At 49.7% G+C, this 27402-nt stretch overlaps 1 protein-coding gene and 1 long non-coding RNA gene across 3 annotated transcripts in view; one reads left to right on the top strand and one right to left on the bottom strand.

Annotated features, from left to right (window-relative positions):
- The window catches only part of LOC144584981 (uncharacterized), a 464602-nt gene that overhangs the window by 319627 nt on the left and 117573 nt on the right, over window positions 1-27402 (top strand).
- LOC144585003 (uncharacterized) lies at window positions 715-10646 on the bottom strand. 2 transcript variants are annotated; one of them, XR_013539510.1, is made up of 3 exons: window positions 9876-10352; window positions 7688-7799; window positions 715-1205 (listed from the first exon to the last, which is right to left on the bottom strand). It is a non-coding gene; the product is annotated as an uncharacterized LOC144585003 (long non-coding RNA). The 2 variants fall into 2 exon arrangements; XR_013539509.1 differs by lacking the exon at window positions 715-1205 and having other exon boundaries at window positions 7186-7799; window positions 9876-10646.

The following is a 27402-nucleotide window of genomic DNA, read 5'->3' as shown; positions in this document are numbered from 1 at the left end:
TCGGTCAGTGTCCTCGAGGCCCCTCAACGTGTATTTAGGAAAGATTTAATGCTGGCTGCCTCAGATCTTCTTGATGTTGCCTGTTAATGGGGGGGGGGAGAGACGATCTGACAAATCTCTTAGTTGTTCTGTGTTGCCTCTGGCCCAAAGAAAGAAAGATCTGGGGGTTTCATGCCATCCAAGCAGGCTGCAATCCTGCTTCCAGAGAGAGGCCTATGTTTTCCGTCCGCAGTCCTCTCCGATGAAGTCTGCATTCCCAAAGGCATTAACCTGGAATTAATGGCTGCCAAACTCAGTGGAGCTTACTTCTGAGCCACCAGGAACAAGAAGATACTGGGAATTCTTCAGATTTTGCAGGATGAGCAGGAACATGTTAGAAGGATGGATCACACCACTCTATACTGCTGCTCAATAGGCCTCTAGGAACCCAAGGTTTCATTGGCGAACATCAGACAATCGCACAACTACTTCTGACAAAATGCATTGCAGAGACTGGGCATTAGCTGTCATCTGTACAGAGAGCACTTTGTTATCCTCCTCCATTTTATTGATGTCATAAAACAATCCAGTTAGTGTTAGATCCAACCACAAAATGGAAAAAAGAGAAGGGGGAAATGATTATACAGCACATACAAGGAAAACAAGATGTTTTGTGACACGTTTCCTAAATAAATAAATAAATAAATAAACAAACAAATAAATAAAAGAGCCCTAAAATACATTCAGCATTACTGAAGTCTATGGTTAATGAAATAAACTGAAACCTATGGATATGAAGAGCCACAATGTGCATAAATTCCAAAACATCAAGTATTACCAAGCACCTCAGTGGTGGAACTCGGTCATTCTGCTATTAAAGGCAGGATGTTTGATGATTTGCTTGAAAGATGACCTCTACCAAGCAGGGAAATTGGAAGATTTGGATTGAGTTATTTAGCACTTTCACAGCTAAAGGTGGTGGTGGGGTTTCTCTCAGATGTTCGCACAACCACTATTGACAAAAAGCATTGTAGAGAGTCTTTGCAGAGGTGGGGAGAGATCGTGTTGGCCTCCATTTGGGGGGGGGCTTTCCCCCCAAGCTCCGAGATGTGACACACACACCCCAAAGTCCAGGGCTGGCCCACGTCTCCTTTGTACCACAACTGGCCCGCCCAGCCTCGTCCGGGGGGGGGAGGGAGGGATTTCTTCTCTTGCCCCATTCAAACCTGTGGGGAAGGAGGAGACGGTTGGGACCGGAGGAAAAGCCCCACCCTGTTGAACTTCTGCCTGTCACGGAAGCCTTTAGAAGGGCAGGGTGTGGATGTGACGACACACAGATAAGAGGCGAGCACCAGTGAACCCCTGAACCCTGAAAAAGCAGCACATCCCCCCTCCCGTTTTTTCTCTCCTGAGGGAGGAATTTTTTTAAAAAATGAACGGCTACTAAAACTCGCCCAACCACCTTCCTGAGGCAAAATGTTCTGCCCGCCTTCTCAACTGCGCAGGTGCTACAAACCCCCCACTCTGCTGGCTAACCCCAGCCCCCTGTGTGGGGAAGAGGAGCGCATGCACGGGAGGGAGAGCGAGCCAGTGAGGGGATCTCACACGTGTGCAGAGACGAACTGTGGGTGGGCTTGGAGGGCAGCCTGTCAGTCACTCGAGGGGGAAGAAGAGGTGGTGGTGCACAAGAAAATAAATAAGATTTTGAGAAGACTGCCACAAGGAGGCAGATATCCAGGATCATGTCCCTTCCAGACTATGCAGATAGATTTCACAGAATTATTGCCATTGGGGAGACTGAAGTATTTACTGGGTTTAGTAGATCACCTGACAGGATGGGTGGAAGCATATCCAATGGCATCAGCAACGACCGCAGGTGTAGCAAAAATCATATTAGAAAAGATAATACCTCGACATGGGTTAGTAGAAACAGTGGGGTCAGATCAAGGAAGTCATTTCACTTCTAAAGTATTACTACAGGGAATAATGGATGGTGTGGGAATAACATGGGAATTTCATACTCCAGGGCACCGTCCTTCCTCTGAGCGTGTGGAGTGGATGAATCAAACGCTGAAAAAGCAGTACTGGAAACAAAGCTGCCATGGAGCAGATGTTTGCCAACTGCATTATTGAGAATCAGGACTGCCCCCCGGAAGGATATCGGTTTATCACCCTAGGAGATGTTGTTTGGCTTACCATGCATGGGGGGAGGTAGAATACCCACAGTTGGAAACCAATGACAAGTTTCTTAAACAATAGACACTTGGCCTGTCCACCTCTTTTTCTTTTCTCCGATCAAAAGGGCTTTTGGCTCAAACTCCACCACTGGAATCTGCTGTACACAAGGACCAGCCCGGACGGTGGGTGTGGATAAAGTGCTGGAGAGACCAGAAACTAAAACCTGATTGGGACGGCCCACTCCGAGCACTCTTGGTCACTGAGATCATGGTCCGAATAGCGGGAAAAGGGTGGACTCATCATACCAGAGTAAAAGGACCAGTCAATCCACCCAAAAACACAGAATGAAGCAAAATCGTATGGATGCATGCTCCAACCAAGACAAAGTGTATCCCACTACTGGACAATAACTGAACGGTGGGAGGTGTTTGGGCAGGAATTTCTGGATCCCCCGGTGACACCTGATGGGCCTGATATAACTGATCAGGGTAATCTTTGTACTTGGAGTTGGTATCGTGTTTGGTACTCAGGGACCACACCACTGTGGGCAGAAGAGGGAGAAGGTTGGGGACTAGTTCAATACAAAAGAGCACACACACACACTACGAGTGGGTCACACATTTCACACAGTCGTGTGTGTCACCGGCTGGAATACAATTTGTTAGTACACCCTTCCATAATCTCACAGGAAAGGAGAGTAGTTAGGGCGTATAGGTTACATCAACTGTACTTCCCCAGGGAACCCTATGGCCATGTTGGCAATATTTTGTTGGGTTATTAGCCTAACAGAAGGACAGTTGTCACCAAGAGCCCCTTCTGCTAATGTGGTAATTGAAGCGACACAGCTGCGGGCAGACTCGTGGAATCTCTCCAATTGTTACATGTGCCCACCACCTGCCAAAGGATTCTCAGACAGGCTGGCCTTTTTATGTTTAACATGCAAATTCAACAGAATTAACTAAACCCTATAGCAACTGATCTTCCAGATGATGCCACCTGGGATATAAAATAACCTTCAGCGAGAGGCTTTCTTAAAGTGGTAAAACCTGGTGCTGGTACCTGGTGTTGGGGGTGTAACGGAACCGGCCCAGCAATAGGATAGAGTAGTTGCAGGATAGATCTCAAAATGAGTGGTGCAAGAATGTCAAATGGAACTTGGGCCACAGGCCACACAATATCATGGCACTAAATATTGCAGGATACTGTTTACAATGGATTATGAGACAAGAGTGTAGCAAGGTCTTTCCCGTACCACGGGGGCATTACTTTATTTGTGGGAAAAGAGCATACACGATACTGCCGAGTAAATGGAGCAGAAATTGTTACGTAGCTACAGTTATGCCTGCCCTGCGAATTCTGACAAACTTGCCAGAAATATGTGCAAGAAAGAAAAGAGATCTTGTCCAGTCCCGTCAGTATGTCAAGGATTACAGTCCATTGTCGCATTTTGAGGGTCTAAGGTCCCTCAACCATGCCATGTACCGCATACAAGCGGTGGTGGAAATATTAGCAAACGAGACAGGGGGAACCTTGGAGCTAATAAAAATAGAACTGAGCCACTTGAGACAGTTATCTTTGCAGAACAGGAAGGCCTTGGACATAATCTTGGCTGTTACAAGAAGGAACGTGTAAATGTATTGGAAAGGAGTGTTGTGTGTATGTTCCCGATTATGGGAAACAATATTGAGGAACATATAAATCATATAGAGGAAGTAGCTGAGGGTGGAAGAAGGGTGGAAGAAGGGTGGAACCCATTATCCTGGTTAAGGAGCTGACTACCAAATTTAGGGTGTTTAAAGACAGCTTTTCTGGGAGCAGTAATGATGATAGTAAGAGGGTTAGTATGTTGTTGCATTTTACACTGTGGTCCCATGCTTTGTGGATGCATAAAAGAGACACATCGGGGGGTGTTTATTCCAATGATGGCAATCAGGGAAATGACCTATGGGCTACCAGAAATTGGGAAGGAAACTATGATTGAAAGAGAGGGAACATTAAAACCCTTTGAGGCTGCTAACGGCAAAGAAAAGTAACGCAAAAGGCAGCAAATTCTGAAATAAGAAAAGGAGGGAGTGTGAGAAATAGAGGAATCAGGGCTGCTTTGGCAGGATCTTGTAGAGACATAATGATTAAGTAGATTGCTTCTGTAACCAATTAGTACATGCATTTGTTAATTATGTAGCTGACATTAGGAAGTTTAGGGGAGATCCGGGAAGCCAACAGAGAATGTGCAGATACGGGAGGTGCCCCATGGTCCTGACAAAAGGATGAAGTGAGTGAACCTAAATAAGGGTCTGGGGTCTAGGAAAAGAGGGGAGTGGGAGATGTAAACAGCGGCGGGGCTTCCTGTGATCAGTTTAGGCGCACTGGATAGGCTGTACACCTTGGATTGCCCAGACCAATGGGGAAGCAAGGGAGGGCCCCTGCAGCCGGAAGTAGGCGATTAAATATCATAGGACATGTAATGATGGGTGTGTCTACCCAGCTAGGACGCCCGCTTTTGCAAAAGTGCTTTTTAATAAAGGAGAGCTGCTTGTATTCGTGGTCGTCCGGTTACTGCATTTAAGTAGCAAGGGGTGGGCATTTGTCACACTTCCATCATCAGCGTCTTCCTTCCTCCCTTCCATCCCCTTGTCTATCTATTCTCCCCCCCTCCCTCCTTCCGACACTCCCAAAACCTTGCTTGATCAAGAAAGTGGCTCCTGCGGCTGGAATGGCCGACTGCCCTGAGAAAAGCTTTTTTCCTACCCCGTATTTTACTTTTTGCCATTGGGGTGGAAGTGTTCCTGCTGCCTTCCTCAGTGTCTAATCTCCCCCTCAGGAGGGTGAAGGAGAGAGAAAGAAACAGGGAGAATGAAAAAAATGCTAAAAAGGAAAGGAGAGGGAGGAGGAGAAAAGTAAAGAAAAAAGCAAAATTCTACCTGCCACAAAGCCTTGAAAAAGGCAGAAAAAGCTCTCCCTCTTCTCCCTCCTGGGGAGGGGAGGAGCAGAGGGCAGGGCTCTCCTTGACTGCACTTAGAGAGAAAACCTGAGGGATTCCCCCCCCCCCAGAAGGAGAACCACCCGAAGTGTCACCGTTTGCCCGGAGGAGCCTCTTTTCCTCTCCTTAAGGGGGGGGGGAGAAATGGCTTCCAAGTGAGCCCCCCATTGCCCCTCCCAACTGCACAGGCACAGTGACCCCCCCAGGCCTTTCCCCACTTTTTGCTCAGCATTCAGAGGGGAGAGGGAGAGAAGGGGGAGTGCCTGGGGGAAGCCCTCCCCCGAGACGAAGGGAGGTTTGCATGCACACACACACACACACAGATGAGATGTGCCTCAAGGGACCTCTGCATGTGCAGAGACCCATGGAGATGGGGCCAGCCAGCCAGGAAAGGGTCAAAGGGTGGGGCAGCTGATGGGCCCAACCTCCCTTCTCCCTCTCCTCCTCCACACCTCTCTGCCTCCCTTTCACACCTTTTCCAATCCTCTGGGGATCCATAGCTCACTCCTTGGAAATGTCATTCTATACAACACATCGTACAATTGCACTCATTTCACACGCTAGCAAGGTTATGCTCAAAATCCTGCAAGGAAGGCTTCAGCAGTATGTGGACCGAGAACTCCCAGAAGTACAAGCTGGATTCCGAAGAGGCAGAGGAACTCGAGACCAAATTGCTAACTTGCGCTGGATTATGGAGAAAGCCAGAGAGTTCCAGAAAAATATCTACTTCTGCTTCATTGACTATGCGAAAGCCTTTGACTGTGTGGACCACAGCAAACTATGGCAAGTTCTTAAAGAAATGGGAGTGCCTGACCACCTTATCCATCTCCTGAGAAACCTATATGTGGGACAGGAAGCAACAGTTAGAACTGGTCATGGAACAACTGAGTGGTTCAAACTTGGGAAAGGAGTACGGCAAGGCTGTATATTGTCCCCCAGCTTATTTAACTTATATGCAGAATACATCATGCGGAAGGCTGGACTGGAAGAAACCCAAGCCGGAATTAAGATTGCCGGAAGAAATATCAACAACCTCCGATATGCAGATGATACCACTCTGATGGCAGAAAGTGAGGAGGAATTAAAGAACCTTGTAATGAGAGTGAAAGAGGAGAGTGCAAAAAACGGTCTGAAACTCAACATCAAAAAAAGTAAGATCATGGCCACTGGTCCCATCACCTCCTGGGAAATAGAAGGGGAAGATATGGAGGCAGTGTCAAATTTTATCTTCCTGGGCTCCATGATCACTGCAGATGGAGACAGCAGCCCTGAAATTAAAAGGCGCCTTCTTCTTGGGAGGAAAGCGATGACAAATCTGGACAGCATCTTGAAAAGCAGAGACATCACCTTGCCAACAAAAGTCCGAATAGTCAAAGCTATGGTTTTTCCTGTCGTGATGTATGGAAGTGAGAGCTGGACCATAAAGAAAGCAGACCGCCGAAGAATTGATGCCTTTGAATTGTGGTGCTGGAGGAGGCTCTTGAGAACCCCCTGGACTGCAAGGAGAACAAACCTATCAGTTCTAAAGGAAATCAACCCTGAATGCTCACTTGAAGGACAGATCCTGAAGCTGAGGCTCCAGTACTTTGGCCATCTCATGAGAAGAAAAGAGTCCTTGGAAAAAACCTTGATGTTAGGAAGGTGTGATGGCAAGAGGAGAAGGGGACGACCGAGGATGAGATGGCTGGACAGTGTCTGCGAAGCAACCAACATGAACCTGACACAACTCCGGGAGGCAGTAGAAGACAGGAGGGCATGGCGTGCTCTGGTCCATGGGGTCACGAAGAGTCGGACACGACTAAACGACTAAACACACACACACACAACACATCACATGTGTGCGTGTGTGTCTGTGTGTGTGTGTGGGAGGATCAGGAAAATGTGGTTTACAATCCTTTTATAAGCCACATGTTAGATGGCCAGAATAGCCACTGATCAATTTGGGACGAATCCTCGAGGGGTTTTGGCTACAACCGGACACAGTGAAAGAGGGCAGACGGCAGTACAGGAAAAATGAATAAAGAGGCTTCAGGCAGTCAAAGAATCTCCTTTATCTTCAATAAAAAGAATTTATTGAGGAGGGAGAACCTTTCATCATAGATACTGAGGAGTAGCAAAGCTAGTATCAGCCTCTGAGGCTCTTGCATTTGGGGGTGTCGTGAGCCAGGTTGAAATGTGAACATTTTAAGGGCATGTTTCGAAGCTCTCGTATCCCACGTCTGCAATGGGACAGAGAGTGGGGTGAGAGGGGGGAGTAAGTAATGAGAACGGCTATTGCGTTTCTAAATGACAATTTCTAATAGACAATTGACTATTAAAAAATGAAGTTAAATCCAAAACCTGCACCGGATCCCAACTCTTCAGTTGTGTGGAGCAGCAGAACAAAATGCTTTCTTAAATATCCGGTCCTGTTTTTGACTGTGGCACTGGAGCTTTGGGCTCCCGACACACACGCTCGGGGTGCTTCCATTGACTGAGGCATCTCTGGGGGGGGGGGCTGCCAACCATCATCCTTCACAGTCTCAGCCCAGGAGACAACGGGATCCTTACCTGGAGAGACCTCGTTTCCAGTAGGAGATCCTGGTGCAGAGATCTCGAACCTCGATCCAGAAGATCCCTCGCTCTTGTTGGGGGCAATACGGGGTCACCTCCTCAAAGGCCACTGGAAGCGGGAAGGAGAAAACACAGTCTTACTGGGTGGAAAAGGCCCCACAACATCCAGATGTTTTTTTTTAAAGGTTTGGAAATAACAGGCATCCTCTGAAGTTCAGCTTCAGTAACCTGAGTCGCATCTCCAGTTTTCTGACAAACAGGTCAGCTGCGACAATTACGTCTGGCTGATTTTGAAACACTGGGCCAGTAGAAAGGAGTAGTAATTCTATTCAAGGTCCTTTGGAGGCGAAGGTGGCCAGAAAAAGCAGCAGCGTGGGCTAAAGCGAAAAACCTTTTCTCGGTAAGGCTTTGGCACTGTGTCCAGGGAGGCAAGAGCTCCTCGTAAGAAAGTCCCAGACCAACCCTGACACAGCCACCCACACCTATGGGGGGACAGTGCTTGGAGGGGATCCCCAGCCTCAGTGCAAGGAGAGAAGGACGTGGGGTGGGTGAGTCGGAGAAGGGAAGGAAGAAGAGGTGGAGCAAAAGAGAGATGCCACACCCACCTTGAGGCTCCCAACAGAGACATCCGGGGGGGGGGGAAATAACCTAGCTCAGAGGCAGAAACCTCTGCCTGAGCAGGCAGCTCTCCCTTCCCCCACCCCACCCCACTGTCAGAGATTACAACCTCAGTGTTAATTAATTAATTTTTCATGAGGCTCCAGCTGCCCATCAGTCCCTTCAGCATGTTTTGAAGGCAAGGAGCTCAACTTCTCCAACTCAGCAATTTTCCTGTTTTTAAACACTCTGTGCAGCCTTTAGGCCCTTGATTTCTTTCTCGTGCCTAATCAACCGGGCTAAGCAAAGACACCCGTTTCTTCCTTCAGGATTTAGGAATTCTCATTGGTAGCCCCCTTTTTCTCCTGGTCGGAGGGCCTCAGGCCGCCCAGAATGTTAAAAACAGTCCTATGGGTTTTAAAAGGCAAACGGGCAGAGTGTGTGGAAACGCTGGTTTAAAAAAGGAGAAAGAGCACCTCCCGCGCAAAAGGGCCACAGAGCAGACGGGCGTTGGAGAAATCAGCTTTCCCGAGGTCGACCTCCCTTTCCTTCATCCTTTCCTTCATCCGGCCTAAAGGCTGACAGAAACAGGCAGCGACTCGGGTTCAGCAATGAATGACCACGGCTTCCCTTGAGCTACAGAAATCATCCTGTCAGAATGCAGAACGAACAACTCTGGTGACCTGGAAGGGTATCTCTTCACCAGAAATACCTTCGTTCTCTCATTTCTCCCCCCCCCCCCAAACGTGCAAGCCGGTTGCAGAAAGAGTCGCCCCCCCCCGAAACGCACCGACTCTCACAGGCGCCGAAGCCTGGCAGACCCCGAGGGAGGTGGAAAGAACTCTTTACCCCCTCACACGAAAACACGAAAAGGCTTGTTTCAAAGAGCCTTTCCTGCCATGTCTTGCCCGCCTATGTCCTGTCATGATCTCAACTCCTTCCCCCCCCCCCAGGCTGGACACTGCCTGGCCCCCCACCCACCCACTGGACGCTGATCCTCTCCACCCACAGCCTGGGATCGGGGCCCCAGAGAGGCCCTGCCCTCCCTCCTTGGGCTTGGCTTGTTTGTGCCTTTGTTGGAGGGGACCCAGAAGAAGGGAAAGGCCAGCCTCGACCGAAGGGAGGGAGGGTGTGTGTGTGGGGGGGGGGGGTGTTTTGGGGGTCAGGTTTGCCATTTGGGTTCCTTTCCACTGTTTTTGGAAATGACCCCCCCCTCTGTCTCTGCTTCCCCCACCCCACAGACAGCTTATGCCACGTCCCGTTCTTCCCTCCCTCCCTCCTCGCCCCCCCCCGCCTTTGCCCACCTCCTGCCCAGACCCGATGGGGGGGGGGAAGATCCTCGGAGACCCATAGAGGTGGGGGGGGAGAGGGAGGCAGGAGGGGGGGGTGATCTCCGGGGGGGGGCTTCCGCTTCCTGTTAGAGCAGCGCCTCTTCCCCCTTCATAGCTCTAGGTTCCTCTCTCTTCCCCCCCCCCCCGCTTTCTCCCCCCCAAGAATGGAGAGAGAGAGAGAGAGAGAGAGAGAGAAGGAGGCAGAGGGTCATGAGGGGCCAGCGGCCTCTTCACACCCCCCCCCAATTTGTGCATACCTGAGGCCAAGAAGGAGGAGAGACCGGGTGGGTATCGTCGCTGAGGGAGGGGGGGCAGGAACTTCCGAGGGGGGGGAGGGTGAGGCGCCTCTCCTCTTTTCTCTCTCCAGAATGCCCCCCCCCCCGCCTGCCTTCCTTCCTTCCTTCCGGGCTTCTCTTCAACCGCCGGCCTTGAGGGGGGGAGGGGAGGAGAAAAAGGGCGGGAAGGAAGAGAAAGCCCCCAAAGGGCGCAGGCGCGTCAGGGACCAACCGTCCTCTAGTGGGGGGGGGGGAGAGAAGGGGGCGGGGCCTCTGAGGGGGGGTTCGGTCACTATTTCCCCCCCTCAGGAGGGGATACTGAGGCGAGCGGGGGTGGAGGGGTGGTTCTCCCTTCCCTCCCCTTGGAAGGCTCTCCCCGTTCGGAGCCTCCTTCTCTGAGGGGATTCGCTCGAGGTGGTTTCCCTTCAGGAGCGAAAGGAGGAGGCGCTTCCTTTGCCAAGGGAGGGGTTTTTTCTGCCCTCACCGTCAACGTTTCGTTTTTGTATATATATATGGTGAACGGAGAGCGTAGAACTAACTACACAACATATATATATAGAAAGAGAGAGAGAAGCGGGATATTCTCTTCCCTTTACATTCCTTTCTGACTGGGAAAAGTTCCACAGGAACTTTGTTTGAAAACAAAGGAGACCATCACCACCACCATCTCTTTCCCTAGAACAGTGGTCAGGGAACAGGGGTAAATTACCCCAAATAGAGTAAAAATGAAAATCCTGGGGGTAATGAGGACGCGACCATAACCCCCTTCGCTCCTCCTCTGCCTGGAGGGGGGTCCCCGGTTTCCCCCTTCCCGCCCCCTTCTCCAGCCCAGCTGCAACCAAGCCACGGCAGATGGCGGCCGGCGACGGGCCCTGTAGGAGTCTGTTGGGCGCCAGCGGCAGCGCTTGCCCGGTTGCGTGGCTTCCTTCGGCAGTGCCTCCGCGCCGGCCAGGCCTGGTGGAGCCTCTTCCCCTCCATGCGGCAGCTGTCGCAGCGCTTCGATGGCAAGGCCTGCGGGAGCCCTGACGCCGAGGCCCAACACGGCCACCGCGGCGAGCAGCTGCCAGAGCCAGTGCGAGAGCGGGAGGTGGCCCCGGAGGGCGAGCCACCTGCTGCTCTTCAACGTCCGCCCAGGAGCCACCCGCGGGCGGAGAAGGGGAGCCGCCCCCATGGGGCCAAGGACTGAGTGCGCCCCGCCAGGCGGCAGCAACGGAGGCCTGGGCGTGGGTGGCGAGGCTTCAGCGGCGGTGCTTGACTGGCCGCGCGTGACCGAGATCCTTCCTTTCAAATCAAGGGGGTAATGTCGGCATATATACATTTTTTAGGGGGTAAAAGGTGAAAAAGTTCCCTGACCCCTGCCCTAGAATGACCAAGGTCTTAATTAAGCTCATTACTCCTCAAACCTTCTCTCACACTTTCTTCCAGGCTCAGAGGACAGAAGCTCTCCTCAAAAGGGACGTGTTTTTGGAAGGAGGAAAGGGGGATTTCTTCCATTCTTTCCTCTTGAGAGAATTTTTTAAATTCCCCCCGTGAGGGAGGCTCTTCTTCCCTCAGGATTATCTCATAAATCTGAGCAAAAGTTCAGCTTCTATGTCTTTGAATTCAATTTTTCCCCACTGGGGCTCCTTGGTCTCTGTGGCAATTTCTTCCAGCCCTCCTTAGGGTATCCTACGGAGCTCACTTTCCAGCTTTTAGATTTTTTTAAAGTGGGCTTTGTGACTTCTTGGTGTCCGCGTGTGGTGTACACACGGGCAGGCCTTCCATGCCACCCTGTTTAGACACCCACCGTGCCTCAGGTGGAAAGCCAGAGGAGTCCTGGAAAGAGAGCTGGATTCTGCCACAGAAAAAAATGGCTCCTGGTTGTGTGTTTTTCCGCTTGCTTTCCTCCCTGCAGTCAGGTGGGAGAAGAGCTCGGAGGCGGTTTTTGTGTGTGAATATTCATTCTTTGTATTCATGCCATTCTTCCAAGTGGTCCTTGAATCCCACCCCATCCCAAGGCTCACCTGCTCACCCACCAAGGAGATTCAGGATCAAAATGGCATTACACCAACATGCAGGCCTTTAGGGTTGCCACTTGTGTGCCTCAGCTTCCAGTCCACGGGTGATCTTACACTCTACTCAGGGGTTGTGGACATAATGCTTCCACATCCCACCCTCCATGTCCTCACAAATCAATTACAGGTGTGGCCAACTTGGCTTCTCGCCCACTGGGGGGGTGAAGAGGTCGCCGGCCCCTCATGACCCCCTGCCCCCTTCTCTCTCTCTCTCTCTCTCTCTCTCTCTCCATTTTTTTCCCGTTCCCTCAGCAGGGATCTGGGAGAGGCAACCCATTTAATCAGCACTGGGGCCCTCCTATAGTGGAACAGACTGGGATTTTCTCTCCTGTATTGGAGGTGTGTAAAGAGAGGAGCTATTGCTTCTACCCAGGGATGACTTGGGGTGGATTTGTCACCTTTCGATTAGGCATCCTTCAGTCTCGAGAGACTACAGTAACGTGCTCTGTATGGAGGACTTGGAACAGCATCTAGTCTGGCTGAGAAGGCCAATTCGAGAGTGACAATCTCTTCCACACTGAAGACAAATCCAATTTGTTCCCTGAAAAGCTTCCTGATTTGGCTGCTTTCGGGACTGCCTCTTTGCCTCGGCCTGCTGAACAATTGGGAGAGGCCATGATGCACCGCCTGCCTCCAGGGTGAACGCTCAGAGGTCAGGGTTTCCCATCTGTTGAGGTCCATTCAGATCCCACTTGCAGATATCCTTGTATCGCAGCTGTGGTCTTCCTCTGGGGCAATTTCCCTGCACTAATTCTCTGTACAGGAGATCCTTTGGAATCTGACCGTCAACCATTCTCACAACATGCCCAAGCCAACGTAGACATCGCTGTTTCAGTAATGTATTCATGCTGAATAATCCAGCTCGTTCTAGGACTACTCTATTTGGAACTTTGTCCTGCCAGGTGATACCAAAAATGTATTGGAGGCAACGCATATGGAGCGTGTTCAGCTTCCTCTCCTGCCATGCACAAAGGGCCCAGGACTCGCTGCAGTACAGGAGTGTGCTCAGGACATGGGCTCTATAGACTTTGATCTTGGTATATGCCGTCATCCTCTTATTAAGCCATACTCTCTTTGTGAGTCTAGAGAATATGGTATCTACTTTCCCAATGCGTTTATCCAAAACACACACACATACACACAAACACACACACAGGAAGGGAGGGAGGCAGGAAATCCCTCTATTCAACCACCCCACCTCCTTCCTGCAGGGGATCCCCAGCCTGGGATCTGGTCGGGAGAGGGATCCGGTCGGCCCTTCCCTCTTCCCTCTTCCCAATCCAGAACCACTGAACCAAGTGCTTCTGAAGAGTCTCCTTCAAATACCAGAGAGGGAGGGGGATCCAGAAGAGGCTCAGGATGGCAGGCCAGGCATGATGGGCAGGAAGGGAGCCTCATTGCCCCCAGCTGCCCCCCTTATCCCCCAAAGCTCCATTTCTGGGACTCCCCCCTTTGCAACCCCCCACCCCCTGCCTCCTTCCCCCTACATCTCATAGTCCGCTTCCCACTTGGGGGTGAGGTTTGGGGGGTTTCCTAAAGGAAGAAGAAACTGATTTGGATAAAGGGCTCTGAGCGACGCTCCTTCCTTTCCCCCTCTGCCCCCCCCCCCACAAAAGGGTGCCTGCAGAATCTCAGGAAAGAGGGGGTTTCATCACGGGAAAGCCTAGGAATTCCCACTGACTGGGACACAGAGAAAGTGTATTTCTGTATTCTCTGTACAGGAGATTTTTTGGAATCCGACCAGCAGCCATTCTTACAACATGCCCAAGCCAACATAGACGTTGTTGTTTCAGTAATGTATAGATGCTGAAAATTCCAGCTCGATCTAGGACTTCTCTATTTGGAACTTTGTCCTGCCAGGTGATACCAAAAATCCGTCGGAGACGACACATATGGAACATGTTCAGCTTCCTCTCCTGCCGAGCCCAAAGGGTCCAGGACTCACTGCAGTACAGGAGTGTACTCGGGACACAGGTTCTATACACCTGGATCTTGGTACATGCCGTCAGCTTATTGAGCCATACTCTCTTTGTGAGTCTTGAGAACATGGTGGCTGCTTTGCCAATGTGTTTATCCAGCTCGACATCTAGGGAGAGGGTGTCAAAGATCATTGAGCCGAGGGACACAAAGCCACGAAGAACCTCCAATTCTTGTGTGGAGATGGTAGAAGATGGTCACCTCCCTGCTATATGCTGTAGACATATTCTTTGTTATCTTCAGTAAAGCTTTTGACCAAGTGGTCCACAATCTTCTAATTAATACACAGTTGGCTACATAATCGTACTCAGAGGATGATGATTAATGGCTCCTTCACTAATTGGGAGGAGGTCACAAGTGGGTTACCCAAGCCTCAGTCCTTGGCCCGGTGCCTTTCAACATTTTTATTAATGATGTGGATTGGGGATGCAGGGGATGCTAATCAAACTTGCAAATGCTGTATGACAAAATTGGGTGGAGTAGCTAATACACTGGACGACAGAAGAAATTCAAAATGAACTTGAAAGGCTGGAGCCCTGGGCCGAAAGCAACAGAAGGAAATTGGACCAGGAGAAGTGCAAGAGAAGGCGCAGGACGGGGGGGGGGAGGGTTTCCGAGCCCTCTTTGGGGGGGGTTCTCTCGGCGGGGGGGGGGGGAGGGCTTGGAGAGGAGGAAGGGGGGCGGGGGGGCTCTCTTCCCATCATCCTGAGAAGCCGGGAGAGGATTCAGGGGGGGGAGGGGAGGGCTGTCCATGGGCTCTTCTCTCTCTCTCTCTCTCTCTCTCTCTATCACACACACACACACAGACACACCATCTCCTGGGGGGCCCCCCTCTCCCGGCGCCCCCCCTCGTGGACTAAACGGGGGATGGACGGGCAGGAGGAGGAGCTACGAAAGGGGGCGAGGAGGAGAAGGAGGGGCTGCTTCCGGCGCTGTGTCCTTCCCCCCCACCGGAACCGGAAGTGGGGGCCGTGCCCCCTCCCTCCCCTCTTCCCCCCCCTCGATGTTCCTTCCGCCCTCTTTCCCGCCCGAGGATCCGGACGCAGGTGGGGGTGAATTGGGGGGGGCTTTATTTGGGAGGGGGGGCAGAAGGAGGGAGGGAGGGAGGGGGGAGAGCAGTGGGGCGAGGTTGGGGCGCCGTAGCAAGATATTCCCCACCAAAAGTAGAAAAATAGACCCCCGCTCCCCCCCCACTCCTCGGGGGGGGGGCTGGCAGGCAGGAGGGGCCTTTCCGTTCCTTCTCTCTCTGTGTGTGTGTATCTGGAAAGAGAGATGGGAAGTCAGGGCGGGGGGCCGAGATCCAGATAATCCGAGCCCCCCCCTCCCAGCAAGGCACCTGGGCCCTCTTTGTGTGTGCGTGTGTGTGTGTGTGTGTGTGTGTGCGTTTGGTTTCCCCCCCCCCCCGGAGTCCCCTCAGGCTCGCCTCTCCTTCCCCCCCCCTCGGACCTTCTCCAGCCGAAGTCTGAACTTGAGCCCCCCCCCCCCCGGAACCCTCTTTTGTTGGAAAGCTTGGGGGGGGGAAGTTCCTGGAAAGTCCCAAGTGGGAATTGGGGGCCTTTTCTGGGGGGGGGAAGAGAAGGGGAAAGGGGGGGGGCTGCAAGGGGGTGGGGGGATAGGAGGAAGCCCAAAGAAACGGGGCTTGGAGGGAGGGATGCTGATGATGGTGATTCATTTCTATGCGGCCCATCTGGCAGCCAAGGCAGTTGATGCCCCTGCAAAGGAGGGAAGATCCGGGCCCTGACCTGAACCCAGACCCTCAACACACACACACCCCCGCTCTTCCCACTCAGGAAATTGTCTGAATCTTCCTCTTGGTTTCCAGGAAGAGACTTTCTTAGAGGCAGGAAATTCAGTCATTAGATTCTTAATTAGCTTAGAAGTCATTCATTCATTCAAAATTACTTTTATCCTGCCTTTCCCCTCTTTGCTTCTTTATGTCTTAACTGTTTTCGTTGGCGCAAGGGATGGTGGTCGCCTGGATGGCCGGACCTTGGGGCTTGAGGGGCTGAGCAAAGGTCCTCCTGGAAGGTCTTAGAAAGCAGGCGGAAGTTGTGTGTCATCATCACATGGGGGGGCTGCCGGACCACCACATTCTTCTCCATAGCCTCTTTCCAGTTTTTCATACTTCTGTGCAATAGTACGGGGAATTAATGGAAACCTGAAACCCTCCACAGGCTGAGGGTTGGGGGGGGTTGAATAGGAATCTGCCCCCCCAGCACCCCTGCCGTTCACAGAGCGACACCACGCGAGGGAACATCCCAGAAGCTGACTCCCCTTTTCATCAAGTGACCACTCCTCCCTGAGTGGGAAAAACAGGGGGGTGTTGAGGTTCTGGGTTCAGGTCAGGGCCTGGTTCCCGTTCCAGAAACTTCCCTCCCTTGCAGGCTGCCATAGAAATGAAGCATCACCCTTATCATCCACATCCCTCCCTCCCAGCCGACCCACTATCTTCTCCCTTCTCAAAGCCCCATTTCTCTGGGACCCATCCGGTTCCCCACCCCACCCCCTACACCCACCCCTTGCAGCCCCCCTCTCCCCCTTCTCCTCCCCCCCCCACAAAAAGGACCCCTTCCCCAAAGCTTTCCAACAAAAGTGATTTCAGGAGGGGGGGTTGTGTCCAGACTTTGGTTGGAGAAGGTTGGGGGGGGGGAGGGGCAGAGGCGAGCCTGAGGGGACTCCGCAAGAAGCACACACACACACAAAAAGGGGGTGTAACTCGTGCCCCAGTCAGCACCTGTCCGTCACCAGGGAACCTTGGCAGGAGAGCCAATGAGGAGGAAGGAAGGCGGGAGCAGGAGAGAAGAAGGGGGGCACAAAAGGAGGGGTCCGGGGGGGGGGAGAGAGAGAGAGAAAAGGAGGTGTGAGGGTGAGGAGAGAGAGAGAGGAGAGTGAGAGGATTGAAAAGAGATTGAGATCAGAGGTTCAAAGGGGGACTGATTGAGGTAGATGAGAGATCAGAGACTGGGAAATATATTGAAGTAATAGAAGGAGTTAAATACATCAGTGATCCCCAACCTTGGGCCTCCAGATGTTCTTGGACTACAACTCCCAGAAGCCTTCACCACCACCTCTACTGGCCAGGATCTCTGGGAGTTGAAGTCCAAGAACATCCGGAGGCCCAAGGTTTGGGGGACCCCCTGCTTTAGACCTTCTGGGCGGCTGCCTTGGGTGTGGCCACCCCTCAGCCACCCTTTGCTCTGTCAGGCTCGGCCTCCTTTCTCCTGCTGGCAAGGCGGGCACGAGATTGTGCAGCAGTTTTGGGCTATTTCCTGGCTTTTGGAATCATAGGTATAGAAGCACACAATCCCCCCCCCCACATTCATAAACCAGAGGATATTATTTAAAAGAATTGTATTCTCCAGATTGCCAGATTGTTAGCTTCTGTGCTAAGGGAAAGCTTTTAGTTTTGTCCATCCGAGAAGCCTCCAGAATGATTATTTTTCCCCTTTTCTCCCAGGGACGGGGTGAGGTTCAGCTGATGCTCTCCCAACTTTTCTCTGGACAAAAAAGAGAAACCCAAAGCCCCCCCTTTAAAGCAGGTAAGATCTCTTTCATTCTTTGAGATCAGATGCGACGCTGTGTTTGTTTATTCATTAAATTATAACCCTATGATTAGCAGGACGTGAGATGTTGTAAAGCTGACATCAGTATTTCAGAGAATTTTAGCCCAATCGCAGGAGGCATCGGGAGCGTTTGGAGGGCGCCTTCCACCAGACCTTCCGTGGCGCCTGGTGAAGGCAAGAGGGGCCACCGAGATGGGCGCGACAGTGCAAAGGAGACTGAGTTGGTGTGAAATGTCAGGATTTGAAGCGTTATTTAAATACATAAACGGTTTATCTCAATGGGATTTGTTTCCTGTGATGGACTCCTTTTATTCCCAACCAATCATTTAAGCCCGCCCTGATGAATGAACTGAATACATTTGTTCACTGGTGTGTCCCTGAATTGATTGGTGTTTAATTTAAAACATCTGGTGGCCTTTGGAGGAGGAGGAGGAGGAGGAGGAGGAGGAAGCAGCTGGCTTCTTTGTGAGGAACCAGAAAGAGTGTTCAGTCGTTTAGTCGTGTCCGACTCTTCGTGACCCCATGGACCAGAGCACGCCAGGCCCTCCTATCTTCCACCGCCTCCCGGAGTTGTGTCAAATTCATATTGGTTGCTTCGATGACACTGTCCAACCATCTCATCCTCGGTCGTCCCCTTCTCCTCTTGCCTTCACACTTGCCCAGCATCAAAGTCTTTTCCAAGGAGTCTTCTCTTCTTATGAGATGGCCAAAGTACTGGAGCCTCAGCTTCAGCATCTGTCCTTCCAATGAGCACTCGGGGTTGATTTCCTTTAGAATTGATAAGTTTGTTCTCTTTGCAGTCCAGGGAACTCTCAAGAGTCTCCTCCAGCACCACAATTCAAAGGCATCAATTCTTCGGCGGTCAGCTTTCTTTATGGTCCAGCTCTCACTTCCATACAACACTACAGGAAAAACCATAGCTTTGACTATTCGGACTTTTGTTGGCAAGGTGATGTCTCTGCTTTTTAAGATGCTGTCAAGGTTTGTCATAGCTTTCCTCCCAAGAAGCAGGCGTCTTTTAATTTCGTGGCTGCTGTCTCCATCTGCAGTGATCATGGAGCCCAAGAAAGTAAAATCTGTCACTGCCTCCATATCTTCCCCTTCTATTTCCCAGGAGGTGATGGGACCAGTGGCCATCATTGTGGTTTTTTTGATGTTGAGTTTCAGACCGTTTTTTGCACTCTTGTCTTTCACCCTCATTACAAGGTTCTTTAGTTCCTCCTCACTTTCCGCCATCAGAGTGGTATCATCTGCATATTGGAGGTTGTTGATATTTCTTCCTGCAATCTTAATTCCAGTTTGGGATTCCTCCAGTCCAGCCTTCCGCATGATGTATTCTGCATATAAGTTAAATAAGCAGGGTGAGATGAGTGCAATTGTCCGGTAGTTGGAGCATTCTTTGGCACTGCCCTTCTTTGGTATTGGGATGTAGACTGATCTTTTCCAGTCCTCTGGCCACTGTTGAGTTTTCCAAACTTGTTGGCATATTGAATGTAGCACCTTAACAGCATCATCCTTTAAGATTTTAAATAGTTCAACTGGAATGCCATCACCTCCACTGGCCTTGTTGTTTTCCTTTTCTGTTATTTTCCTCTATTTCTTTGCATTGTTCATTTAAGAAGGCCCTCTTGTCTCTCCTTGCTATTCTTTGGAAGTCTGCATTCAATTTTCTGTAACTTTCCTTATCTCCCCTGCATTTTGTTTCCCTTCTCTTTTCTGCTATTTGTAAGGCCTCGTTGGACAGCCACTTTGCTTTCTTGCATTTCCTTTTCTTTGGGATGGTTTTTGTTGCTGACTCCTGTACAATGTTATGAGCCTCTATCCAAAGTTCTTCAGGCACTCTGTCCACCTAATCTAGTTCCTTAAATCTGTTCTTCACTTCCACTGTGTATATATAAGGGATTTGGTTTAGATTATACCTGAGTGGCCCAGTGGTTTTTTCCTACTTTCTTCAGTTTAAGCTTGAGTTTTGCTATAAGAAGTTGATGATCAGAGCCAGGAGTTGTTTTTGCTGACTGTATAGAGCTTCTCCATCTTTGGCTGCAGAGAATACAATCAATCTGATTTCGATATTGCCCATCTGGTGGTTTCCATGTATAGAGTCGCCTCTTGTGTTGTTGGAAAAGAGTGTTTGTGATGACCAGCTTATTCTCTTGACAAAACTCTATTAGCCTTTGTCCTGCTTCGTTCTGAACTCCAAGGCCAAACTTCCCTGTTGTTCCTTTTATCTCTTGGCTCCCTACTTTGGCATTCCAATGCCCTGTGATGAGAAGAACATCTTTCTTCGGTGTCAGTTCTAGAAGGTGTTGTAAATCTTCATAAAACTGTTCAATTTCAGTCTCCTCAGCAATGCTGGTTGGTGCATAAACTTGGATTATTGTGATGTTGAAAGGTCTGCCTTGGATTCATATTGACATCATTCTATCATTTTTGAGATTATATCCCATTACGGCTTTTCCCACTCTTTTGTTGACTATGAGGGCTACTCCATTCCTTCTACGGGATTCTTGCCCACAAGAGTAGACATGAAAGAAAGAAAAGAAAGAAAAGAAAGTCCTCAAAGACTGAGTCGCCTCAGGCTGGAGAAGGTGCGGGGAGGGGCAGGGAGGAGGGAGAGGCGAGCCTGAGGGGACTCCGTGAGAAACACACGCAAAGGGGGCCCCCGGAGGGGGGGAGGCCTTGCTCGGGGGGGGGAGTCCCTCCTGTCCCTTTGGAGTATTGGGATCTCGGACCCCACCCTGACTTCCCGCCCCTCTTTCCCCACACAAACACACACACACCACACACACAAAGGAAGCCCCATTAAAGATCCCCCCTCCCGCCGAAGATTCCACAGAAAGGCCCCCCTCCTGCACCCCCACCGAGTATTTTTCTCCCCTTCAGGGGGAATGTATTTCTAGGGACACCCCTTCCCCCTCCCTCTTCCCCCCCAAAAAGGCCCCCAAATCGCCCCCCCTCCATTGGGATCCTCAGGCGGGGAAAGAGGTCGGGGAGGGGACGGAGCGAGAGAGGAAAAGTGGGGGCAGGGAGGGGGCACGGTCCCCCACTTCCGGTTCTATTGGGGGAACGCAGCGCCGGAAGCAGCCCCTCCTCCCCCTCCTCTAAAACTTTCGTAGCTCTACGTCCTTCCGGAGGATGGAGACTAAAAGTTACCGAATCTATGCCCCTCCCACTCCTGCTCCCCCCTCCTCTTCTCAACGGTGATTCGTTGAGAGGAAAGGGAGGGGGGAGAACGTAGAGCTACAAAAGCTGTAGAGGAGGGGCTGTTTCCGGAAGCCGAGGCCGTGCAAGGGAGTGGGAGGAGGGGGTGGGGGGAGGAGGGGGCACAGAGAAATGGGGCTTGGAGGAGGGAGAAGACAGGGGGTCAGCTGGGAGGGAGGGGTGTGGATGATGAGGATGATATTTCTATGGCAGCCAAGGGGGCTGCTGAACCCCTGCAAAGGAGGGAAGTTCCTGTCACGAGAACCAGGCCCTGACCTGAACCCAGACCCTCCACCCCCCTTCCATGCTTTTCCCACCCACAGGAATGGGGGCAGGAGAGCCCCTGGGGGGGAGGGGCAGCACGATTCCTACACTGGGAAAAGTGTGTGTGTATGTGTGCGTGCGTGGAGTCTTGTGTGAGGTTTGCTGATGATGATTTTGGGTTTATAAAAATATTCTCAGGAAATTGTCTGAATCTCCTCTTGGTTTCCAGGAAGAGACTTTCTTAGAGGCAGGAAATTCAGTCATTAGATTCTTAATTAGCTTAGAAGTCATTTATTTATTCAAAATTACTTTTATCCTGCCTTTCCCCTCTTTGCTTCTTTATGTCTTAACTGTTTTCGTTGGCGCAAGGGATGGTGGTCGGCTGGATGGCCGGACCTTGGGGCTTGAGGGGCTGAGCAAAGGTCCTCCTGGAAGGTCTTAGAAAGCAGGCGGAGGTTGTGTATCATCATCACACGGGGGGTGCCGGACCACCACATTCTTCTCCATAGCCTCTTTCCGGTTTTTCATGCCTCTGTGAAATAGTACGGGGAATTAATGGAAACCTGAAACACTCCACAGGCTGAGGGTGGAGGGGTGAACAGGAGTCCCCCCCCAGCACCCCCGCCGTTCCCAGAGCAATACCATGCAAGGGAACATCCCAGAAACTGGCTCCCCTTTTCATCAAGTGACCACTCCTCCCCCAGGCACAAAGGCATGGTCAGGGCTGTGAAGGGCAAAGAGCAGAAGAGGGTCTCCCGCAGAGTCCAGGGGGTCCCCAACCTCAGGCCTCCAGAGGTTCTTGGACTGCAACTCCCAGAAGCCTCCACCACCCCCTTTATTGGACAGGATTTCTGGGAGTGGAATTCCAAGAACATCCGGAGGCCCAAGGTTGGGGGGACCCCCTGCTGTAGACCTTCTGGGCGGCTGCCTTGGGTGTGGCCACCCTTCAGCCTCCCTTTACTCTGTTAGGCTCGGCCTCCTTTTTCCTGCTGGCAAGGCGGGCACGGGATTGTGCAGCAGTTTTGGGCTATTTCCTGGCTTTTGGCGTCTTGGTTATAGAAGCACACATCCCCCCTCACATACACATTCATAAACTAAAGGGTATTTTTTGAAGAATTGAATTCTCCAGATTGTCAAAAAGACAAAGGCTTTTATGCTAAGGGAAGGCTTTTGGTTTTGTCCATCCGAGAAGGCCCCAGAATGATTTATTTTTATTTTTCTCTCCCAAGGACGAGGTGAGACTCAGCTGATGCTCTCCGGCTTTTCTCTGGATGAAAAGACAAGAATCAAACTCCAAAGCCCCCAAAAAACTTGAATAGCAGGTGAGATCTCTTTCATTCTTTGGGACTAGAAGCACCACTGTGTTTGTTTATTTATTAAATGATAACCCTATGATTAACAGGATGCTAATCCTGAATTACATCAGTATTTCAGAGAATTTTAGCCCAATCACAGAAAGCATCAGGAGCGTTTGGAGGGCGCCTTCTACCAGACCTTCCATGGTGCCTGGTGAGTGCAAGAGTTGCCACCGAGGTGGGCGTGACAGTGCAAAGGAGACTGAGTTGGTGGGTGTTTGTGCATTTATCGGGCCCCAGGCATGGATTTTAGAGAAGGTGCCACTTTAAGCAAGTGGTAGATGGAGCACATGCACACACAGAAACACACACACACACACGTACATGCATACGTACATAAATGTGGGTTGAGGAATTCTCCCCTAAGGTTCCCAAAGAGTTTTTTTAAAAAATTGTCAAGATCTTTGTCCACCATTTCCCCAAAACTTACTGAATCTGTGGCAGAAACGTCATTGAAATAAAGTTTGCAGATGATCTTTGGTCATAAGAGGACATCAAAAGAAAATGTTTCCATTTTGAATCCCAACATCAGATGAAGGGGTGAAATATAAATGGAGACAGAGAGTATAGGATCCGATGGACCTCTTCATTATTGAGGAAAAAAATGAGAGAAGGAAAATAAAATAGGATGCAAGTCATTTCATTTATGATCCCCTTTCTGTTTTTCATTGCCTCTAGCTTCAGTCTTTTTTCAATGGTCTCCTCATTTTTCCAAATTTTTTACCTTCTCCTTCCTTTCTTTACTATTCTTTTGCCCATTTTTCTAATTGAACTATGTTTAGTCATGACATTCTCTCTTCTCCCACTGTCTTTCCTATTTGCTTGCTATCTTGTATCTGTTTCATCCAAATTTTTATAAACCCATTAAAAATTTTCTGGATAATTTCTCAACCACTTTGGTCAGAGGGGAGATTGGTGGACTTAATACTTCCCTACCAACTTCCTAACATGCTGTAGTTTTCCATGTATAAGATGGTATTTTTTCCACATCTCACTGGTTACACAGAAGTAAGCTGAGAGGATGGAGAAAACAAAAAAGGGCACGTATGTTGCCTCTGTAAACAGGCTTCCTTCAATCATGAAACTTAACTTCCTACAGTCAGTAAACTTAGCTTGATCCAATCACGAGTCTTATGGAACTGACGTCAGCTGATGCTCTACAAACCGATTGGGACACACCTCATTGGAGGTGGAGACTGCAGGCTCAGAAGCAACAGGGACTACTAATGTCCGAGTATTCTGAACCCAGAGGCTGAATACTCAAAGCTACATTTTCTTAATTTTGGGGTTAGAAAAGAGTCTGTGTGGGTCTTATGAACAAAGGTGTCTTATAAATGGAAAATTACAGTATTTTGTAAGAACAGGATTATCAGTCTTTTTAACCAATTCCCCAATGTTTTCTTTGAAAAAAAATGTTATCCAAAATTCCCTCCCTTCCATGCGTTTCTAATTGTTTTCATATTAAATATTTATTGTTAGTTATAAGCCTAGAGTGGTCGTTTTGACCAGATAGGCAGGGTATAACTAAAATAAATAAATAAATAAATAAATAAATAAATAAAAATAAATAAATAAATAAATAAATAAATAAATAATACCTGAAATACATCCTATTTGATTTGCTATATTTGATATCTGACAACCTTCTTTTTGTAATATTTACCGACATATTAATCCTAGCTTTCTTACTATTATTGCAATATGTATTATTCATCACTCGCCATTATTTTAACTACTGTATTTTTCGCTCCATAAGACACACCTTTCCATAAGACGCACCAAATTTTTAGGAGAAGAAAACAGGAAGAAAACAATCTGCTTTCTTCTCCTAAAATTTGGTGAGCCTTATGGAGAGGTCCATCTTATGGAACACACCCTAGGGTCCTAGGGTGTGTTCCAGGACCCTTTGGAGACTCACCCTGCCCCCCCAGGGACCAGAGGGGGTGAAATTGCCACCTTCTGGGACACTTCTGAAGCTTTCCAAGCCTCAGAAGAGCCGCAGAAGGTGGCAATTTTGCCCCCTCTGGTCCCCGGGGGGGGGCAAGGGTGAGTCTCCAAAGGGTCCTAGGGTGTGTTCCAGGACCCTTTAGAGACTAACCTTGTCCCCCCACAGGTCAGAGGGGGCAAAATCGCCACCTTTTGGGGCTCTTCTGAAGCTTCCCAAGCCTCAGAAGAGCCCCAGAAGGTGGTGATTTTGCCCCCTCTGGCCCCCAGGGGGCAGAGGGAGTCTCCAAAGGGTCCTAGGGTGTGTTCCAGGGTCCCTTGGAGACTCGCCCTGCCCCCCGGGGTCCAAAGGGGGCAAAATCACCACCATTTGGGGCTCTTTTGAGAGTTGTGAGACTTCAGAAGAGCCCCAAAAGGTGGCAATTTCACCAGCGCTGACCCCGTGCAGGGGTGGGGGTAGCGTCACAAGGGTCCTGAAAGGCTCACCCGGATCCTTGGGACGCTCCCGCCACATCCCCCACGGGGCCAGGGGGGTGAAACTGCCAGGTTCTGGGAGTCTTTTGAGGCTTCCCAAGCCTCAAAAGATGCCCAGAATCTGGCGATTTCACCGGCACTGGCCCTGTGCGGGGGTGGGGGTACCATCGCAAGGGACCGGGTGAGCCTTCCAGGACCTTTGCGACGCTCCCCCCACCTGGAAGCTGGTGATTTTGCCCACGCTGGCCCCGTGGGGTGGGGGGAGCATCGTATGGGTCCTGGAAGGCTCACCTGGACCCTTGCGACGCTCCCCTCCATGGGGCCAGCTGGGACCGAATTGCTGCCTTCGCTCCATAAGACTAATGGACTTTCCTCCCCACATTTTGGGGGGGAGTGCGTCTTATGGAGCAAAAAATACGGTACTTACCCATAATCTTTATTGGTAGCATCCAGAATAGGAAATATAATTTAGGGATCTATTTCATTTTAAGTAATGCATTTCTGCCAAACCACAAAATGTTTTATGTTTTATATTCCGTTATCTTTTTACTTATCTTGTTCTTCAACCTATCCGAATTGATTTTAATTTCACCTTGTAATTTCCAAGTAATCTTTACCCAAGTGTGCTAGGGAAGAAAATAAATAAAAAAGGTCTGTTCCATGGACAGAGTGTTGGTGGTTGGTCGGGTAAGCTTTTCTTCATTCCAGCCTGGTGTGCAAGCTTTGGAGACCTCCAGAACTCTTCATCAGCCTCAGTAGTGCTTATGTCAGAGTGGCGCAGTTTTTAGCAGTGACTGTTGCCGAAGCCCCTTGTTGCAGTCCCAGAGACACTATACTTCTAGCAACTAAGTCTATTGACATTTATGTACAGCAGCAACAGCATAACAGTCCACAATCATCTGCATTAGCCAAGAGAAAGAAGTTATTACCCAGTGTCCATATAGACTATCACACTGTCCAGTCTGTGGTCAAAGACCTGACGTCATCTTCACCCTTAAGTTGCGTGTTCCCGTGTCCTTGTCGGGCACACCTGCTGGACATGATCTCTATGCTGAGTGTTCATGGCTGTAAAATTCAGGTTCTGTTTTCTTTGGCTTATTTTATATAACTTTACAGCATGAATGTGGGATATTTGCTTCTGTAGCCGGGATTCAAAAAAAAAAAAGTTCCAGTATTGCTGCACAATGTTGTGCCTGTGTTGCCAGCAGGAGAAAAAGTTGCCAAGCTTCCCATAGGAGAGGGCAGCCTGAATATTGACAGCAGGACTGGCAGCAGTGAAGATGGTCTACCCGGGACACCCTCTCTTCTGTTCACTGCCACCCACACTTGCTGAAAAACAGCCATGACCTTTGAACTTGGGTTTGGGAGAGAAGCGGTGGACTGTCAGACTGTCAGCTTCTGGGATTTCCCCTTGTGGGATGTCACTCTGTGAACGGTAGTGGTGCTGGAGGACTCCTGCTCCACCTCTTGGCCACTATACGAACATTTTGACATAAAATTCCTGTACGTAACCTCCACCTCCTAGCTTCTTTATAATCACACGTACCCTTAAAATTCATATTTACCAATATGTGATCTGCTACTTTTATTAACCCTACGTCTGTCTTACAAACTCTAAATCACAATCACTAGATGCAAATATATATAATCTATCCTAAAATAACATAGATGCTGATGAATAAAAAGTAAACTTATTTACATCTCCTTTCACTTCTCTCCAAAAATCCTGCATGTCAGTTCTATTTATCAGTTTATTTCATATGATAATATTATACCTTGTTTCATTCTTGGTAGGGTTTAATTTATCTTCCTCTTCATCCATTAACATTTATCTTTATTTATCAAGACTTTAACCCATTCCATTTTAGCATCCTATCTCCATTTGGTCCCATACTCTGAAGACATACCCCAGCAAAGCAACACCCAATTTTCCTTTAAAAAAACCCTAATCCATAAACCCTCACTGCAACATTTAATAATATTTCCCCTCTCTTTTTGGCAAGATCCTACCTGGCCACGGTCAAGTGCAAAGTCCTGCACCTTGGAAAAAGAAACCACTTGCACACTTACAAGATGGGGGATACTTGGCTCAGAAAAACTATGAGCGAGAGGGATGTTGGAATTGTTGTAGATCTCAAGCTAAATATGAGCCAACAATGGCTTTTTCTTAATCCAGGTTCTCCAGCTCTTCCTTCCCTTTCTCTTTTCATGGGTTCACCATTTTCAATATATTTATGGACTTGCAATGCCTTTAAATAAAGTACTGTACAGTGGAAGAAATTTGCAAGTAAACCATGGAACTTTTCCAGTAAAACCTCAATTCTAATCAAACCCTCTCCTTGTATTTCTGAGTAAGCTGGCTGGATAGCTCTGTGGTTTAAATATCTGGTTGCAGAACCAGAGGATGCCTGCTGTTTCTCCCACGGATAAGGTCAGCCTGTATGGCCTTTGGAAAACTGCAGGGTCTCAGAAACAGGGAATGGGGAACGACTTTTGAGTATTCTCTACCTAGAAACCCCCGAAAAAAGGGTTGCCATCAGTCAGAATTGACTTGATGGCCCATGTTTAATAGTATTTTGGATAGTGGTCAATATTAATCAACTATATTTTCCCGTCACTGGCCCTTTGGGAAGTATCAATTCAGGCAAGTGGAGTCCAATGTTGTTTGCACAATACG

This window comes from Pogona vitticeps, chromosome W (assembly GCF_051106095.1).
Source record: "Pogona vitticeps strain Pit_001003342236 chromosome W, PviZW2.1, whole genome shotgun sequence".
In the NCBI taxonomy this organism is placed as follows: Eukaryota; Metazoa; Chordata; class Lepidosauria; order Squamata; family Agamidae; genus Pogona; species Pogona vitticeps.
This window is presented reverse-complemented; position numbering and strand designations above follow the sequence as displayed.